Genomic DNA, 21,316 nt, shown 5'->3' with positions numbered 1-21,316 from the left:
AAGAACACCCTCAAGATAGGTCAGTAGCACCATACACTTGGCCCTCCTTAAATTTGTGAGTTGCATGATTAAAAGAAACCACATAATTTCTCTTCTGCCAAACTTCGAATCTTCTTTTAACTAAGGTTACTTCTTTTCCTTCTCTTCCACATAATGTGCTTAATGCAGCCAACACCAGCCCCTCTGAGATACTAACAGACAGTGGTAAAGAAATGCATGCTGCCAAGTGCATACGAAATTCAATTAGCATTATAATCACTTCCATATCTTATTAATGGGGTTATTGGGGGGGTGCTGTTGCAGGGCAGAGATAACCTCGGTCCCCCTCTGTGATAATTAGAGTCGCTGTGGTTGCCCGGGATGGCCCTGGTTTACCGCTGTTGAGCCAACACAATCACGGAAGGCTCCTCTTTTCACTTTCACATGTGTTCTCATTTGAACAACAAATTATATAGTCACTCTATTTCTAACTGACACTCGTGTCTGCACAAACTTCACGGCTTGCCAATTTGCAGATTGTACTGGGAATCCTGCCACACAGAGAGAAAAGAGGGATGAATAGAGACCCGAGCGTCCTCTGATCAGGGAAATCGTGGAATAAATCAATGGGAACAACACCCCCCCTTACAGCTCCACCATGAATACCTGAGACGGATGGACATTTTTGGTTTGTTTTTTTTTTTTTTTTTTTAATTTATTTATTTGACACACAGAGAAAGAGATCACAAGTAGGCAGAGAAGCAGGCAGAGAGAGGAAGGGAAGCAGGCTCCCCGCAGGGCTCAATCCCAGGACCCTGGGATCATGACCTGAGCCGAAGGCAGAGGCTTTAACCCACTGAGCCACCCAGGTGCTCCCGGATGGACGGTTTTAAATTTCTACTTAACTTCTTTCACAGGGTCAAAAACTGTCATCATCACTACATGACAAATAAAGAAAGGCTGGTTAAAAAATATCTGCCCACCTACTTGACACTGAGCAGATCGTAGGGGAGATTGGACATAAAAACACCTAAAATATAAAATATATCATTCTATCTTCAAGGTATTTAGAATCGACTGTGGCAAGCACAGACTAATGGGAGAAGTAGGAAGTGGTAAGTGACAGGTACAACCTACACTCCTCTGTGTTGAAAGAGCTCTCACGTGTACATCATAAATATGTGTCGGAGTTTAAAATAGAGGAAGTTGATGTAAATAAACATGCATCTAGCATATAGTGCAGGCAAGTCTAGGATACCTTTAGGGTCCCTTTCACTTAATTCTCATGTCAAGCCCTATGAAGGCCGTAGGATTTCTTCCACAGATAAAGCAACAGACCTGAGAAGTTAAGTGACTTGCTTGAGGCCACTCAGGACCCACACTAGATCTACTAAAGTTAAAGCCCATGTTCTCTCCCTTGTGCTTTATGAATTCTCCTCATTTTGAATAGCCCAAGGCAGAAACTGGCCAATATCAGGAATCTGATAAGCATTTAAACTCAGAGGAAATTAATTCAAAGTTATTCAGAGTAGAATATATAGGGGAGAAAAACAAGCCAAAAATTAAAATTATAAAAAATGACATTTTTTAAACTCGAAAGAAATGAAAGAAGATTGCTTTTCCACATTTCCAAAAGCAAATCCCGATGGAGTTGTGTGCATGATTAGGGAGAGGAAAAAAGGGAGGGAGGGGAATTGTGTAAAAATACATACTGATCCAAAAAGTATCTATTGAGCTGGTCATTCTGAATTCTCTAGGAAACCTCCCCACAGGATGGATTCATGTCTTCTGGAGGCTCTAATGCTGATTACAACAAAATCCATCATAACCACTGCTGTGTAGTAGGGAAGACAATCGCTGAGCCACAGATGAGAGCTTCAAAGCATTCAAATCATGAATGTTTTGGTCCTACTATCAGTTCCACTCACCCCCAATTTATCAAATGCTTTGGAGTAATAAAGGAAGATACTGGATGGAGGAGGGGGAACCCGTGAGGAAATGAAGCCAGGATTCCCAAAGTAAGTACTTTACAACCCAGTAGGAAAGGGGTTAGGTCATAGCCAAAGAGCCAATGTGAAGTACAAAGAGCAAGCCGGACAGACCACCAATGCCAAGGGCCAATTAACTATAGTTGTCCTGTCTCCCCCACAGGGGAGCTTCAACTTCCTTATCCTTAAAAAGAAGCTCATAAAAATACCACATGTATCACTTCTGTGTGGAATTATCCAAGTCATAGACACAGAAGAAAAGTGGTTGCCAGGAGCTGAAGGGACATGAGGGAAACAGGGAAAGCCTGGTGAAAACGGTACAAACTCCTACCCCTACGATCAGTAACGTCCAAGGATCAGATGTCAAACATGTCAAACATGGAGTCATCCAGTTGGTAACATTGTATTGTATAATTAAAATGTGCTGAGTAACACTCACTTGTTCTTACCAAAGAAATGAAAGAAGAAAAGATACTACGTGAGATGATGGTTAGAGACACACACAGCCCTCCCCCCCCCCCATCAGCTCTATATGCTCTGCAGCGTCTGCTTGTCCCTCTCCCCTCTCTTCTCTGCCCCGCCCCTTGCTCACTTTCTCTCCGTCTCTCTCTCTCTAAAATAAATAAATAAAATCTTTAAAAAATAAAAAATCACCTAAAAAGTGCTCTGAAAACCCCGCTTTAGTATACTGATGAAAAGTAACACAGGTAAGAAAAAAATGAGCACGTTTTAACCGTTTGATGCAAATCCCCACCATTCATTCCATGCTGGTTCAGGCAGGTTTGTGCACATCTCATGAGCTCTAACTGCAGGTACACCCGATTCCGGCAGCCTCCTGGCCTGGCCTGGCCTCTCTCCTGGTTTCCTCTTTGAACCCAGCCCAGCCCCCTCTGCTGCTCATGCACGAATATCTACAATGATCTCATGCATTCACGGCTTGAGTTCTCTGTTGACCCAAAGTTACACCTCTAGTCCAGACGTCTCAGAGCTCAAGACTCATACATCTGCCTGCCTAGTGGAAAGCTCCCCTTGAATGTCTCTGAGGCTTGTCCAAAAGGAACTCACTATTAGGTCCCTCTCTTCCAAAGTCTCTACCTGCTTCCCCTTTCCCATTCTTGGTGAAAACCGATTGTCAGCACTAGTGACACAAGCCATAACCTGGCTCTCTTCTTGGTACCTCCTTCTCCCTCCTCCTTCCATTCAACACTTTATCCTTCAATTTGCTCACTTAGAATATCACATAAGAGAAAGGGAAATTGGAAGATAATAAAATGCCCCTTACACAGCTACTCGTCGCGTTCCCACATGGTTGGAATTTTGTCCATTTTTTGATTCGGGTATTCTGCTTATCTCTTTTGTCTCTGTAAAGGGAGCAAAGAAAGTTGCAATCTGTATAGACAAGCACTTTCCTAACAGGGCTCTGTGAAATGTTATTTCCAAGAAGTTTTAATAGGAGATGTTTCTTTTAAAAACAATGCAAAACAAAAAGTAGAAGTGGTTCCACCATTAGCCAAACTGTGTATCCACTGTGTTCTCCAGAACTTCCCCCTTCGCCCCTGGCCCCCAGGTTGGGGGCTCCATAATAAGGTTTTCACTCTAGACCCAAGAAATGAGCAAGATGATTCCATCTGGTGATAACATGCTGGCAGCATGGTGCATGTGCAAATGTGATGTGTGACTTCTTTCTTTTCTTTTTATCGCTGAGACTTGGCTTGCTTACCTGTTGATGCACCTAAGAAGGCTGTGTGACATCAGCATACGCACCCTAGCTTTGCAAGCTTGGCTGTTTTCATAGAGACCCCTGACTTTTCCAGTCAGCTCTGCCAAGAGGATGAGGCTTCTGGTCCTTTCTCGGCCAGCTCCCCTGCAGTCCCCACCCACTCCCGCATTACATTTGAACTGTGGCTGCTTCCACCCATCAGCAGCATACATATTACCCTCCCCTGGGCTCTGAAAAGTTTTGGACTCCACCCCACCCCCCAATGGGTTTAGGGGTGCTGGAGGCAGCCACAAAGCTCACTCAAGTTTAACTCCTGTCTAGCGAATCTGCATTCTCTAAGAGAAGAGCACTCAGCTGAAGGAAAAGCACCTGCCTATCGCTCCCCCTCTGCAACCGGAGAGAGTATCCTCGAGCCAGATGAAGGCACAAGGTAACCTCTACACACCCTCACCTCTTTGCAAAGCCACCGCCCCCAGCTGCAGAGTTAAGTCCCTGAAAAGTCCTCCAGCAAAGAATCTCTTTGCTTTCCTTTGTTCTAGTTGCCCAAAGTATTTCGAGCAGCCTCAGTTTTTGGCAACCCCCCTGTTTTGGGTTCGTATTGCTATAGACAAACGCCCCTAAAGTTATGGAAGAAGCTTCTGAGGCAGATTTTCTGGGGAAGCTCGAACTGATTTCAGCTTTCCTTGCATCGGGGCAGGTGGGCCAGGAGACACTCCACCTGTGTCACTTCACTCCAGGTGATCTGTCTGGGGGCTGGTGGGCTGAAGAAGTAAGTAGAGCTGGTATGGGAGAACATGAAAGAAGGCGCGAGAACAGGACGGGGAGTGAGGAGGGCTGGGGGAAGGAACAATGCAGAATCAGCTGCTTTGGCCCCCCAACCCCACCATAACCTCCAGCCTGAGTCTCAGTGGAGAGAAGTTTAGGACTGAAGGATGTGGTTAGGCTGTGCACACAGTGAGGCTGCTGGGGCCCAGAAGCATCCTGGCCACTGTGCCCAGAGCCCAATTTCCACTACAAATGGCAGCCCCCCACGGAGTAGCCTTCACAGGGAGAACAGCAGCAGCAGCTGAGAAGGAGGCAGAAGGCAGGATCAGATCAAGGTGTCCACAGAGGAAGAAGCATCCAGACAGGTTACTGAGCATGGAGGAACAGCGCTAAGCAGAAGCCCCCCTCCCTTCCCCTCTCTGCAATGATGAGGAAGACTTTTCTGTTGGGGGGAGAGGAGGTAAGTTCCCCTAGGAGCACCGGGAGATAGGAGGACTGCCATCTGCTGCCACCACCACCACCCCCACCCCAGAGAGCCCTAAGCAGCCGGGAGCCCTCCTGATTCTCTTCTCTTTACATATTAACGAACCCTCTGGTTTCCTCCTTCCTCTTTTCCCCAGGCCACACTTTCCCCACCCGCCTCGTCTCTCTGGAGCAGTCAAAGCCAAGAAGGAGGTAGCTGGCGGGCATGGGCTTTCATATTTTATTCAGGCGACTCAGTGGGTGGTGGTGTCAGCCCCCCCTCCCACACACACCCCCCTTGGGGTTACTGGACAAGAAACAGGCTCATAAAACAAACGGCCCAACTTTGGGTAGGGGGTTGTTGCTAGTAAAGGGAGTTCCCGTTTGTCTTAAATCACTCGGGATTGTTGACTGCGAGAGGCAGCCGTTTAATCTGAAACACAGAAGGAACAGCGTCCCTGAGAGTCTCAGCCTCTCAGCCGAGCTTGACTTCCACATTCTAAGCACTGTAAGTACCAAGTGGCCTGGATGGCTTGAAGCCAAACAGTAATGTTTCCTTTTGCTGTTGTTGAGAAAGGCATTCAGGAAAACAATTGAGCACAATAAGGGCCTTCCTGTTCCGGCAGGCAGCCTGGCGGGCGGGCGTGTGAACCACCCAGCAAAGGACGTGCAGTGAGTCATCCCAGAGAACTGGGAGCTTCCTTCTCCCTTGTCAGAGGCTGTGTCAAAGGCAGGGGCAGATGAGCGGCCATGGTGGACCCAGCAAGTCACCATTTTCAGAATCAGTCCCCCACCTCTCTGGGCACCGGGGAAATCTCCACCCCAGCACCACCCCCAGCAAAGTGCATGGTTACACAGAGAAATGACACACACAGGTTTGGGTGGGGAAGGGCATTAGCCATGGGTTTCCCTCCAGCGAGGAAACCAGCGCTGCAAGGGAAGGCCCACTGGGGCTTGCTCTAAGAAATGTCCGATTGCCTACATTTCATGGGCTTTTCAGGACATGAGGCACACAAACTCTACCGCGCGTGCTGATGGTCACAGGCTTGGCCAGTTGGCACATAGTAACCAACTGCAGCTGCCAGTGAAGGGCAGGTGATTAATTGAGCCAAAATGAAACCAACTGTGTGTAAAATCCAGTAGAGCAAGACCAAAGAGAGAGCACATCTGATACTGTGTTCTGACCTTTCACTTTCCAGGTAATGCAACTGAAATACTAAGACATATCCTGGGTGATGGGCCGGCTGGGAAACCGGGCTCCAAAATGGCAGATCTTCCCGCCAACCCTCTCCAAGATGGCGGACCTTCCCGCCATCCTCACTGCAGCCTCCACGTCACCGCCAGGAAACTGAAACTCTCCACCCAGGAACTTCCCAACCGGAAACTGCCCATCACAGACTTCCCCGCCCCATACCCTCCAATCACCACATACCTTGCTGTATATGGACTCTAGCCTATGCCTTACCTTACCTTGGTCCGATACACTCTCCCCGCCCCATACCCTCTGATCACCGATCACCGCATGCCTTGCCTTATATGGACGCAAGGCTATGCCCTACCAAAACCCGATAAAAGGACCTCGCCAACTCCCTCCCAGCCCAACTTCCTCGACTCACTACCACCACCACCGCCCCCAACACTCCGTGAGTCGCGGAACTGTGCCTGAGGATGCCCACCTCCTCCCAGTGCAACTTTCCTGGCTCCCCTTCTCCTGGGCCCTGAAACTTTGCTGGAGAATGCATTTAATAAATCTTGCCTTCTGCCTACCTTGCCTGGTGTTGTGTTTACCTCGCCTGCGAAAGTTTATACTGGGGGCAAGACATGGAAGCTGGAAAGACGTCAGATGGTCAATGGTTGGTTGGTAGTGGTAAAGGCAGCTCTCTCTAACCCTCCATCTCTCCCTCTCTCTCCCCTGCCCCTTCCTCTTCCCTAACTCCAGGACTGTGGTAAAATATTCTGCCATGAATGGAATCTTGAGTCTAAAAGATCCTTGAGAGAAGGACCCAGCAGAGACATTGAACTTGACATCTTCCCCATTCTCTATTCTAGGAGTCAGCATGCAGTGTCCCTTAACCAAAAGTGAAACCAAGAGACATGAAGTTTTGAAGGGTCTCAGGACCTGCCACCTCAAAATATGTCCTTTGGGAATATTCATTGTTTCCAGTTGTAGTCACTGGAACAACAGCAAAGGCTGCTTTCTCTGAACTCTTACCTGCCTAAAAAACACACCCTCCAGAGGGAACACAGTTGGGATGAGTTTCTCCCCAGGAAACTCATCAGTGGAGGAAGATTGACTCCTGTCCCAGAAGAGGAGACAAACTGTCTCACAAACATCATCTCCCACCTGTTCTTCTAAGGGTCCATTCATCTTTGCCAAAAATCATTTGCTCTCTCTAAGAGGCCTGTGTGTCCCCTCCCCTCTCCCTATTAAGATGGTATGTAAGCCTGAATTATTTTGAATCACTCATTTTGCCTGGATATGTCCCATGTATACATGAGGGTTATGAGTTAATGAACTTGTTTTTCTCTTGTTGATCTGTCTTTTATGGCAGGGTCCTCAGCCAAGAACTCAGAAGGGTAGAGGGAAATTAATTTTGTCTTCCATACAGTTTTGTTTTGTTTTGTTTTTTAAGATTTTATTTATTTGTTTGTTTGTCACAGAGAGAGAGAGGGAGAGCACAAGCAGGCAGAGTGCAGAAAGAGAAGCAGGCTCCCCACTGAGCAAGTAGCCCGATACAGGACTCGATCCCAGGACCCTGGGTTCATGACCCCAGCCGAAGGTGGCAGCCTGACCAACTGAGTTATCCAGGTGCCCCTTGACTCCTGTACAGTTTTAATCACCCACTTTGCCTATGCAAAGGGACTGCCACCCACCATCATGTTTTGATAAAATAAGAAAAAAAAAAAGATTGTTTAGTACTTCCTTTAATATTAAATAGTTTTTTGAAATAGCTATGAGCTTTGTTAGGCTCAAAGCTCATAGCTATTTCAAAACTGTGCTGGGTCCTCAACTCTTCTTTTTTTAGCTAAGCCCTTTGGATAAGTCATTTGACTCCTCCCTTTGTTTGTTTGTTTTTAAATGGGGCTAATAGCTTTGCCCATCTAAGAGGGTTGTTGTGGGAATTAAAAGAGATGACACTATGGGTAATTTTACTTAGTGTCTTTCCCAGGACACAATAAACGTAATTACTACTATTACCACTATTAATAATAATAGTAGTAGTAAGAAGCTAATCAATAGTCATGGATTCAGTTTTTGTTTTTTGTTGTTGTTCTTGTTTTGTTTTTTTTCATTAGAAGCTGAAAAAACTGGGCTTGGCTCAGTCGAAAGCACCATGTTATCCCTTACAAAGGTACAGTCTCTTCTGCCAAATGAAACGAGGCCTCTAAAGGGAAGATGTTTCTGATGAAGGTTGGGATGATTTGCCAGTTGAAAAATAGTATATTTTTTCCATCAAAACAGAAAATATTTAAAAAATGTGCAGGTTGCTGAGGTGTGGCCTATACTAATTTCTCCAACAAATTAGATGAACTTTTCAATGGATATAGTTTCTAGAAAGTTCCATGGCATTCTACCAAGCTCTTCAACTAAATGAAGCAGGTAAAGTAAATGAAAATTTCCATTTGTGTTACACTAAGGTATCTGCTAGTCTGGAACACTAACTAGATTAGCCTTATAATTAGAGGACACTCTGGTATACTTTCTTTTCACTCAACATGAAAAAAATCTTAAAAAAAAAAAGTGTTCAAACACACACATTCAAAAATCCATTCTTGGAGGCCAAGTGGCTGTCACTTGCACATCCTGATCAGTCAATAAGAAAACTGATCTTAAACTGAGCTGCTCTGAAGACTCTCAGGAGGACATTCAGGGAGGGCACATCGCATCCTTGAATCACAATCCACATCCCTTAAGAGAGACTCAGCTTTGATCTCAAAAGTCTCCTGGAAGAAAACATTTCCAAGAATAAAACCCAAACTTGAGCAAGATTTTGGCCCTGTGGCCAGAAAATTCAGAACAATTTTGGTTAATACAGCCCCCACCCCATTTTTAACCAGTGGTCTCGTTGGTGAGTACAGTTCCTTTTCAGCTCAGTCAGGTCTTTTGGAAATGGAACCACAGGAATAGCACAGATGCTGAATGAATCAGATACATCCTGTGGTCTGCACTTCAAAGGGAGCCACAAATTCTTAAGGTATGATTCATAGCCATCAAAATCTATGAATCGCCTCTGAAATTGTTCTTTCAAACTTGTAGTACTCTGCTCTGTACTTCTTCAAATCTGTGACCTCACTGAGGTCAAGGAAATTCAGCAGGAGATTATAAATGCAATAGGAAATGAGGGTAGTTATCACCTGCTCAGGCCACTTGGCCAGTTAGAACTTGCATTTACCTGAATAAGAATAAGAGGAAAGCCAGAGTTCCCACCTTCTTAAACCTTTAGGGTCCATGGAACTGCTATGTAAACAGATAATTAAAGCCTAGTGTCTTATGTCATTCAGGTTTGTATGCTACAATTGAAGATCCTAACAAACGACCCCAAACTTCATGACTTAAAACAACAGCCATTTATTGAGCTCACAATCCTTCAGGTTGACAGCTGGCTGTGATTAGTGACCAGTTGGGGGGGGGGGGGGGGGCTCTTCTGATTCCAACTGGGATCATTAATGTATCCATGGTTGATTGCTAGGCCAGTTAAGGTACACTGGTCTATAAATGCCTCGGTGGCAATGGTTCATCCCTGTTCCACATTCTCTCATGCTCTGTCAGGCTAGCTTGGTCTTAGTCATGAATTATCTAGACAGGGCTCCAAGAGAAAGTATGGAAGTGTGCAAGGCCTCTTGGAGCCTGAGCTCAAAACTAACATACTACCATTTCCATTGCATTCTGTAGCCAACACGAGTTCCAAGGCCAACCTATTTCAAGAAGTGGGAAAATAAACACTGCTTTTTAATAAGAGGAGCCTCAAAGTCAAATTGCAGGCATGAAAATCTGGGACCATTTTTGCGACCTCCCCCAAACCACTCATACGTGTGTTCCCTAAAGCCACACTCCCTAAGCTCTCCAGGGTAGGGAGGGGTCATGTCAGCAGAGACTGAGGACAGCATTCCTGTGGAGCATCTGTCAGAGTTTGGCAACAAATGCCTCATCCCACCATTAGGTTCTCCTGAGATGGGAGATAACCCTTTTTGTAGGAGTAGCAGAGAGGAAGGGGCCTCAAATGACTATACCTGGAGTAAAGCTCAATTTTGTGTTTCTGGACAAAAAACTGGACGTGGGAGCTTGAAGGAAAGCACATTTGAAATGCTCTGAGCTGAGAAAACCAGAGGAAAAATCCAGGGATCCTGAAAACATAGAATTAGAGCCCCTGTGGGGAATTTCTTTTATGCTTGGTATAAACTGAAACTACTCTGATGGTTGTTTTTCTTTGTCCCCTTGACTGGGCCACAGGCTACCCAGATATCTGGTCAAACGTTATCCCAGGTGTTTCTGCAAGAGTATTTTTGTATGAGTTTTTACATTTAGATTGATCGAACAAATGAAGCAGATTACCTTCTCTAATTTGGGTGGGCCTCATCCAAGCAGTTGAAGGCCTAAATAGAACAAAAGGCTAAGTCTCCCATGATTCCTCCTGCCTGTATGCCCTTGAGTTAGGACATGGGATTTTCTTCTGCCTTGGGATTCAAACTAAGGCATTGTTGGCTCTTCTGGGTCTCCAGCTTGCTAACTGATGATCTTGGAACTTCTCAGCCTCCAAAATCACATGAGTCAGGTCATTTTAATAAGAGTGAGTGAGTGTGTGTGTGTGTGTGTGTGCTCATGTGCCCACATCTACTGGTTCTTTTTCTCCAAAGAATCCCAACTAATAAAACTAGTGGGATATTGTACCAGGCATAAAGACAAAAGAGCACTCCTTGCTTGGTAAAGACAAATGGCTGGTCTACCCCCAGGTATGCCATCCCTTGATTTTTTTTCAGTATTACCAAATAATTCAAGTCATCAAGAATAAAAACTCGGGGCACCTGGGTGGCTCAGTGGGTTAAAGCCTCTGCCTTCGGCTCAGGTCCTGATCCCAGGGTCCTGGGATCGAGCCCCGCATGGGCTCTCTGCTCAGCAGGGAGCCTGCTTCCTCCTCTCTCTCTCTGCCTGCCTCTCTGCCTACTTGTAATCTCTGTCTGTCAAAAAAAAAAAAAAAAAAAAAAAAGAATAAAAACTTTATACATAATAATGTCATTAGTATCATCGCTGTTGATCTTGCCTCGTTGTTGTTGCTACAGGTGTCATTTTTATTTGGTTCAGCTATATTTGCTTTGATTTGGTTTTGCCTGAGATAGTGAAACGCTGCCAGTTCAGCTGTGAGTCCTGCACCCATTACAACCACCAGCAGACACTTGGAGTATGTGCGATTTCTCCAGGAATATCCCAGAGATCCAATCCATGAGAGCTCATATGCATAGCAGCTCTGTCCATGAAACCGGATAGCAGAAATGCTAAGACCAAGCTCATGATAGGCCATCTCTTCAGTTGTTTGCTGAGGCTCCTTTCAGTCACTGGAAGGTACGCACAGATGCCAGAGACATATGGAACTAGAAAACTCTGTTTCAGTGGTGGGCTTCAGGTTTCTATTGCAATGGCTGTGTGATATTTCAACTTGACCCAACTGAACTATGATTCCAAGAATTCCATTTCTAATATGTTCTGGGTAGGGTGGACCAAACTGGATATCCTCTCCTGGGAGTTTGGAAAAGGAAGGAAGACAGAAGCCACATCGTGGCTGACACATGCCTTCTCCTGGTGATTCAATCAAATGCTAATGTAGGTGCTGCTGTGAAGGAATTTTGCAGATGTGATTAATGTCCCTAATTAGCTGACATTAAATTACTCCATACGGAGGCCATCCTAGTGGACCTATCTTAATTGCCTGGAAGCTCTTAAGGCTCATGCTTCTGGGGTTCTGACATCTCATGACATTCCTTTCTTGATTCCTGCACCCCAGACTCCAGGCCCCTGTGGCCAGTCCCCATAGGCATGTGAGTTAGATCCTTGTGATAAGTCCAATACCAATTCTGCTTCTCTGGTTTGAACCCTGACTGAGTTATCATCAGAGAACAAGAAGAATCCATTCAAGTTTGCCATTTGAATCTTCCACAAAACCATGGGGTTATCAAGTAGGGGGTCAGAAAGCAGAGACTTAGGTGCCAAATGGCCTGGACCTTCTCCCTTGCATCTTGCTTCAGCAGCCAAGTGAGTCTGGGTGGCTAATTCTCAAAACCTCTTCTAGTGCTATTTCTTTATATGTATATGGTGTTCATATTAAGTCCAAGACCACCTCCTTCACAGGGTTTCTTAGAAAAATCAAAAGAGATAATGATGGGAAGGCACTTTACAGCCTTCTGTAAAATGACCGACATTTAGTTTTAAAACTACCTAGCCTACAATTTGTAGTGAGGGGAGGCGGAGAAGAAAAGAACAGAGATTGACTATATGCCTACCGTATACCAGAAATAGGAATCTATGCTGCCATGCTGTCCTCTCAACCTTCTTATGAGGCCACCGATCAGAGATGAGGACACTGAGGCTCAGGGAAGTTTGCCAACTTGCCTAGGTCTCGAGATCAGATTTGGAGTCCAGCGTGAATGTGGCCCATGACACCCAAGGGCAGGCTCTGTCTGGAACAGCGTGCCATCCTCCTTCAAAGAGAAGATGATCATTTCATGTCACCAGGAAAACCATTCTACCTCATGGAAGACTTTCCAGAAGTCCTTTCAGCATGTCCACTCTTCTGTGGGCCTCTTCCTTTAACTGAGGAGCCAACACAATCACTTTCATTAGTGGGTTTGTTTCATCTGAGATGCCTTGCCTCACAATATGGGAGATAAAGAAGAAAACTAGGGTGCCTGGGTGGCTCAGTCATTTGAGCAACTGCCTCTTGATTTCAGCTCAGGTCATGGTCTCAGGGCCATGAGGTCGAGCCCTTCATTGGGTCCCATGTTCAGTGGAGAGTCTACTAGAGATTTTCTCTCTCCCTCTCCCTCTGCCCCTCCCCAGCCCCTCTCTCTAACATAAATAAATTAATTTTTTAAAAGAGAGATAGGAAACCTTTTCTATTTCTTGGCCAAGCAGCAAGTCTCTTTCCACAATTTATAATAAAACTACTCCTACAGAATAAAAGAAGTAAAACTTCACTAACTACTTATTTTGTTTACCTCAGTCTTCCAATATTCAGAGAGGAGACTTTACTCCGCAGCCATAGGAAAAGAAATGACTGTTTTTGGAGGTTAGTTATTCAACAAACAAACAAACAATTTTTAAGGTAATTTTCCTCAAAAAAGGCCGGAAAATATAAGGGTGAGGCATTTCCTGAGAGTGAATGGAAAAGTCCTTGAGAAGGTTCTTTCGTAACAAGCATAGAAGGGCCCTCCATGGGGGCACCTGGGATTTGGAGACATTCACGATGCATAAATGGAGCCAGAAATAAGCCATATGTATACTTATAGCAGAATGGGCTTTCTTCAGATGACTATATTACAGATAAAGTTAATTCCACTCAAATTAACTTTCAAAATAAAGGGAGGAGGGAAAAAACCCACATTTATTAAAAACACCCACCAAATATCATCCTTGGCATTTTAAATCTGTTTTCTCATAATCGTGTCAAGATTTTGCACTGGTATTTATTAGCGTCACTTTAGTGATAAGGAATTGCCAGTCTAAATTGTCACAGCCATAGTCAAGGATTAAAACCCAGTTGGAGCCAAGGGATTTATAATTTCTACTTTCTGCAATTCTGTCACCTTTAGTTTAAATGCATATATTTTATTTGTGTAATTTGAAGAAAAGTTCTGTCTTAATAAATGAAGTGAAGGTGTCAACCCTTACCACCTTGATTCAGAAACAAAATTGAACCCGAAGCACAAAAATTTAATTGATGCTACTTAAATCTTTGTGAAACGGATTAATTAAATTCTCATTACTTCTTAATAATGTTACATTTATTTAATGCTAGAGAGAGAATGTCAGTTTCTTCTTATTTCACGGGCTTCTCTTAATGCAATCCCAGAGGGCAGGGGACCATGTACTACCTATTTATACCCTATAGCAGATCTTGAACCTCAAGCTTAGTGCACAAAGGATGACAGCATGTAAGTAAGTGCTCAATAATTATTTGTGACTGAATGCAGTCTTACAGAAGCCTGATGCTTTCAAACCAGCAACCACTCTCTCTTATCTCACTTCTTGTGATTACTACCATGGGAGTGAGTTAGAGCTGATTATTATTAGCTCCACATTATAGATAAACTGAAATGCAAAATAAGTTGAACCATCTGCTCAGTCACAGAACTAGCCTTATCACCTCTTGGATTTGACCATAACCAGATTTCTTATGGACAATGAATGAGGTTTGTTGCTTTTGGGGGAGAGGAGTGAGGGTAAGGGTAAGGGGTATTGTTTTGTTTTGGTTTTCAGTTGTTGGTTTTGGTTTGTTTTTTACTACAAACACTTCCTCGTTAAGGAATATCCATTTTTGTCCATGCTTGGCCAAACTAGGTCTCCTGTTTAAGTAAAATACTGAAATGAACAGATCTAGATGATACCAACCTACCAGTTAGAGTCTGAGATCACATGCTCCTATCACACTGACCATCTTATAACCTCGCCCAGCAGTTGTAGACCATGACGTTGGGTTGCCATGGTGTTGAAGTGTCTGAGATCAATACGGGCGAAAGGAAAATATTAGCGTCTCCCCCCGCTCCCTAAAGGGAGCTCCCATGACCAACAGCAAGGTTAGCTATGAGCGGCATCAGTGAAAGGGGTGGGGAGAGACAGAATAGTGGATAACCAGTGACCTAGAATGAGTATCCGAAGGCCAAAACAAACAAACAAAGGCCAGAAGAGCAAAGATCAGAACTATTTGCTTAGTTATGTGTTGACACAGCCTTCTTTTGAGACTCTTATATTTAGATTATAAACTGGGTAATTCTTAAGAAAAACTTTTTTGTGCTTATGTAACATTGGGTTTGGAGAACTACATCCACAGCAAAAGTGAGGCAAGCCAAATGTGTGACTGTGTATGTGTGTGTCTTATAATATGAACTTAATTGAAATTAAAATGTTTAAAGGGATTTATTTCTACTTGAGCTATTCCAACGTGTGAAAAGCAATACATTTTATTCTCAATTACCCATGGTCTTATTTTCTCTGCACAAATGCTTAAAGGGCAGGCCTAAGCCAAGTTACACGTTCCTCAACACTTTTTAGCAATATCTCCTGAACTTCTTTACCTCCGTCTAATCCCAGGTCATAGCCTCTGGGAAATTCAACACGATGCAGAAAGGGCCTTCTGCTTTATGGTCTTATATAAAAGAGCCTATCACCCAAAAGTCATGGGATATGTTGCTGACTCAACCTAAAGAAGGATTTCAGGTTGGGTCAGCAACATAGCCCAGGAGCAGAGGCCGCCAAAGCTTCCCCTCACAGCCAGGTCACAGCAAGTTTACTGAGCAGACAGGATGGATACCTTCGATGACTGAAACTCACTCCAAAACCAACATCTATAAAAAGAAGCTTCTCTTCAATCCTCCCTTCGAATCAGCAAACCCGTGTGTTCTCCTAGCAGGAAGGCGAGAAGAAACCACTTTTCCTCTTCCCTCTGGCCTCTCTTGGGAAAAAAAAAAAAAAAAAAAAAAAAAATCCAACTTCCAGATATCCCGTGAGATGATGTGTCTTCTGCTTTTGTCTGTTTAAAGTCAGGTATGTTCCTTTGGCAATGGAAATGCCTCTCGAAAGGTGCTCCCAGCATAGGAGAGTGCAGATATATTTATCCCTGGTTTCCAGGCACTGGTTTTGTGCCCTCCAAATCAGGTTGCAAACAGAGAGTCTGTCCATGCCTGTGTACTGTTCTGAGCCCACCAGCTCATAATGGACACCTCCACTGAGGTATTTCTCATAGATCTACATCCCTGGTTTGCTGCACGAGGTTGGGAGTTAAAATAAGTTAAAATATGATCATCAAACAGCAGTGACTGTGTTTCCTTGACTGTCACCTTTCCTGACCTTTCTCCAATACCACCAAAAGTCCTGCCTCTTCACTAATAGGAGGGTCCTGGGGGACCTCAGCAGCACCATGGACAAGCTTCTCTGCCCTATCTTGGTAGGGCCAGCTTCTATAAGCTCTCGGTAAGATCTCCCTCAACCACGTGGGCCACTGAGACCACCTTCTTACTGGCCCAGCTCTGGCCCCAGCAAAATAGCTCTCTGACAAAACCATTGTTCTCAGCCATCGTCTCAAAGCTGTTAGTTGGGCTCCAGCCAATCCCACGATTGCCTCTATCCCCCAGCCCTGACCTCCAAGGCCCCTGTCAGATGCTAGTCTGTAAAATATATGTATACATGATACAATGCATTTGTTGGAGATATATAGATATAGATATATGAAATTTATTTATATATTTTGTGTGTGTGTGTGTGTGTGTGTGTGTGTATATATATATATATATATATATATATATATATATATATAATTTCTTTTTAGGTATTTGCTCATGAAATTGTATATCCTGGCACATCCAAAGTCTGCAAGGCAGACCCATAGGTTGGGGGCCCAAGGAAGAGTTGATGTTGAAGCTCAAGTCCAAACGCAGTCTGCTGGCAGAATTCCCTTTCAAGCAAAAGGTCAGTCTTTTTTCTCTTAAGACCTTCAGCTGATTGGACGGGGTCTACCACATTACGAAGGATAATGTGCTTTTCTCAAATGTTAACCTCATCTTAAAAATACTTTCACAGAAACAACTAGGTTACTATCTGACCAAATGGTTGAGCCTAATGGCCCAGCCAGGAGACACATAAAATTCACCATCACAGTGCCCTTCTCCTCTTTTATTTAACATTCTGCTAGCCTTCCTTGGTGGTCCACGTTCCTTCTGGTTCTAACCCCCAAAACACATAAAGCAACGTCTGGAGACATTTTCAGCTGTCATAACTGGGGGGTGCTGCTGGCATCTAGCGGGAGGAGGCCAGGGACGTTGCAAAACACCCTACAGGACACAGGACAGCCTCCAACAACAGAGAATTTTCCGGCCGCACATGACAATAATAGCACTGCGGTTAAGAAATCCTGCTCTAAATGACCAGTCCACTTCCTGTCTCTCTCACCCTGTTCATTACGCTGCAGTCACTCTGGCCTCCTTTCAGGTTACAGAACATGCCAATTCCTTCCCTCCTCAGAGCCTTTGCAAATGTTATTCCAGCTGTCTGAAACACTGCTCCTTGCACGGCTGGTTCCTTGGCCTCTTCCAGATTTCACCAAGAATCCCGACCCCTGCAAGCCCCTCATCCTTCTCCATTTCATAATCTGATTATTTCCTCATTGGTCGGCTGATATGTGCTTGGGTTACCTTGTTCATCTGGGATCTTTCCCACCTTGAATAGGGCAGGTACCTAGAACTATGCCCCAATGACAGTGCCTGGACGTAGGAAGTGTTCAACAAATATTTGCCAGATCAAGGAAGGAAGGAGTGTGTTAGACAGGGTGAGTAAATGCACTTCTCCCCATGTTTTTGGCTTCACAGCCTCCACCAACTCAGATGTGCACTTATAAGAACTGTCGCTATGACAATTGCTTCTACAGACTGTCCCAAAACACTGAGTCGCTTTCTATTGAATCTAGAATGTGACCCCAGATCTTTTCTCAAGGGCATCCCTCTCCTGGGACACAACTTGGTCCCTTGTGACAAGATGCTTGGGCTCTCTGCCTTTGTCTTCCTAACATGCAAAGACATCAACTTGGATTCAAAATAGTACCCCTGCTATAGAAACAGTATCTCATTAGAGTCCGGCAAAAGGACTCTCCACAAAAAGAGAGTAGTATGAGAAAAAGTAACACATCATTCAAACAATTTACTTTAAAAATATCACCAATATAATCGGTGACCACAGATCTTCCCTCACAGAAATAGGGTGAAGGTCATCTGGCCAGGACTGACTATGTCCACATCTCAGCCTATCTATTCGATTCTTTTCCCCTTTCCACTTTTGATACATTCTACTCTGTTCTTAAGGGGGCAACTAAGAACTTATAGTTCCAAAGTGACTCAGCATGTGGTTATTACTGTTTATTTTGGTCTTTTGTTATTATCCCTGTAAATCCTTATAAATGTCACTTCTTACTGCCTTGCACCCTTCAAGGCATTATACACACTTCTGGAAACATTCTCTTTCCTTCTGCATTTTCTCACTGGATCCCTCTGTTCTCAGTTCTGCCCACATGGCTGCCAGCCCCTGAGCTGACCCGGCCTCTGAATTTTTTTAATACTTTTTTTAAGATTTTATTGTCTTATTTGGCTGAGAGAGAGAGAACATCTGCCATTTCTAAGTCTATACTCAATCTTTTTCTTAACTAGGTATCTATCAAGTGGGCAGGGCATTGATTTCACTCATCATACCCACTGTAGGGGAAGAAAGATCCAGATCTTTAAGACAGGACCACCAGGGAGATCATCCACAAGGACAGTAGCTCTAACTCTGGCCCTTCCTAGCTTCCTCCTCTCAAACATCCCCATGCAAGCGTGAGGCAGGACCCACAGCCACTCTGCCCCACAGGTGCAGAACCAGCAGAAGAGCTGCCTGCATTTTCCTCTTTACTGCATGTGGGCCACTCTGACCCTCTGGCTCTACAACTTCCATGGCCTTGCTTGGATTCTCCAACACAGCGAAAGGTGATGCCAAGAATGGCAAACGTGTTTCTTAAAACATTTATAAAAATGAGGGGAGCAGAAGCCACTTGGTCAACAAAGGAAAGAGAAACCTGTCCAGTTTAATTTTTTGCCATTTTGTTACCAAACAATCTCAAAGTTGAGAAAGACATTAGAAACCATCTAGCCCAGGATCATCTGAGTGGTTCAATCAGTTAAATGCCTCACTCCTGATTTCAACTCAGGTCAGGATCTCAGGGTTGTGGGATTGAGCCCTGCATAGAGCTCTGTGCTAGGTGGGAAGTCTGCCCCCACCTCCCCGGCCACTCTAAAGAAAAAAAGAAAAGAAAAGAAACTGTCTAGCTCAATTCTCACACTGTACCGAGGGAGCAGCAAAGACCCAGAGTGGTTGAACTGCATGCCGCCAGACACACACATAAGTTATGGCAAAGCCAAGTCTGGAATCCATTGCCAATATGATCCTGCCATAGCATCCTTTTGTTTTTTTGTTTTGTTTTGTTTTGGTTTTTTGGGTTTTTTTTTGGTCCTGCCTCTGTTCACTTTATAAAATACCCTGCTCCCGTTCCATGTGTTTCTGATGGGAATCAAGGATTTCTACCTCTCCCCAACCCCCTGGAAACCCTGGTTTCTCTAGTGCGTGGTCAAATAACCTCAGCTGAGATCAGGACAATTCTATCCAGGAACTGATACAGACATAGGCACACACGTGCTGTATGAGGGTAGGCTAGGTCCAGTAGCAAACAACATCAAAATCGCAGTGACTTCACACGTTAGCCTTTTTTTTTTCTTGTTCACCTAACAGTCCCCTATGGGTGTTTGGCAGGTGACCCTCCACACAGAGAATCAGGAAGGCAGGCTCCCTCTATCTGGGAAGTCCTTGCTGGATCCCCTGCACCTACAGGCAGCTGGGAAAAGGCTGTAAGAGGAAGAGAGCGCGAAAGCCTGTGAGGAAGAGTGCCAGGAGTCACTCCTGTCCACTTTCCATTCGCCAGAACCCATCATGTGTTCGCACCACGTTGCAAAGCGAGACAGAGAAAATCATCTAAGTTAGGCGTCCCAGAGCAACAGGAAGAATGGGTAAGTGGATGAATGAGTTACCAGGAACCCTCTTAACTACCATGTGGAAAAGGAGCTTGCTAGAAAATGAAATCGAAACTTAGCAAAACAGGGCAAAAGCCAAGGAAAAAAATATCTATATCTATATCTATATCTGAGAAACATTATTTGAGCCCCTGTATAGAGCTATGCATGTCGTTAGACCAGCTCCTCTTCCTATGGTCAAAGAAAGCATTCCTGGATTTACTAAAATGTATTCAGCAGAATAATCGTTCCACGGGATGGTGGATACAAGAATCAAAGCTCCACTAGGATCTGGGTTGGCCAGCACTTGCATATCACTCCAAACCCTCCGGGCCCATCACTTCCTCCAGCCACTGGGTGTGGAACATGATTCTCCCGTGGGAACTGCTAAGACAATCCTTGATATGCAACCCAAAGGGGCAGGGAGTCAATACACATGAGGGTTGCCCTTGACCAACACGTTCAAGAGCCCATGGATAAACACCCCCCCTCTTGTCTCCTATGTGGACAACTCTGAGACATATTTGATAGGGCTCTAGTCAGAGGCTGAAAGGATAGTTCACAAGATTCAACTCACTCCCTCTCAACTTTTTGCCCTGCTTTCCCATGTTTTGGTTTCATTTTCCAGCAGAAAGCCCCACAAGGTCAAGTACCAGGTGCCCTTGATGTTGGCTGACTCAAGGTCAGTAACATGCTTGTGTTGGCTTCCTCTCCTTCCTGCCCTTCCCTTCCCCACTCCCCTCTACCCCTCGCCCCTGCCTGTCTGGCTTCACAGCCCCTAATAAATTCCCTGCACACAGCTTTAGCAGCCTCTGTCCCCAGGGGAACCAGGGCTAAGAAGTTACTTTACTCAAGAGGGAAACTTGACTACACTAATAGGCACAGAGATTCTCCTAGAAGATATACGTTGCAGAATGTACCAAAGGTATTTGACTAGGCCAATTTTTTTTTTCCCTTCTAGAAGATTGTGGAACTAAAGCAAACTGCCTTTTTATCAGTTTTGCTTCCTGGTTATAAAATATCTAATTTTCTAATTGTTTTATATCCCCAACCACAGCACCAGTGCTAAGGGAACAGACATCGATTCATCCATAAACACACGCTGCCCACCCCCGGCACCTGACAAAATGAGACCCGCAAAGAATACTCAGTAAACACTTGCAATTAGGTTAACAGGATGCTTTCAGATTGAATAAATACTCAAATTTTGAACCTACTGATATTTGGGTAATACTTAAATAATCAGAATGATATTTTCAACTTTCAATATTTTACTTACTTGGAACAAAGCAAAATGTTAAGTTTTGACTGTAAACCTCTGTGACAGCACAGTTTTATTTTCTCTCCTTTCCTCTTCTTTCTCACTGCTTTTCCTTCTTGTTGTGCATTTCTTCTACCACCCTTTATCTCCTTTTTTTCTTTCTTTCTTTCTTTCTTTTTTTTTTTTTTTTGGTTTAAAATTCAGAGGAAAACACTCCAGGGAGAGTGAGTCAGTAAATCAAAACTGTGTTGACTCCCATGGTAGAGAAAGTGGTAGACTACTGAGAATTCCAAAATAGATGTATTTCTTATGGGAAAATCATCACTGCGCCTTCTGCTCCCATAGATT

Source organism: Mustela lutreola, chromosome 3 (assembly GCF_030435805.1).
Source record: "Mustela lutreola isolate mMusLut2 chromosome 3, mMusLut2.pri, whole genome shotgun sequence".
Taxonomy (NCBI): domain Eukaryota; kingdom Metazoa; phylum Chordata; class Mammalia; order Carnivora; family Mustelidae; genus Mustela; species Mustela lutreola.
Note: the sequence above shows the minus strand (reverse complement) of the source record.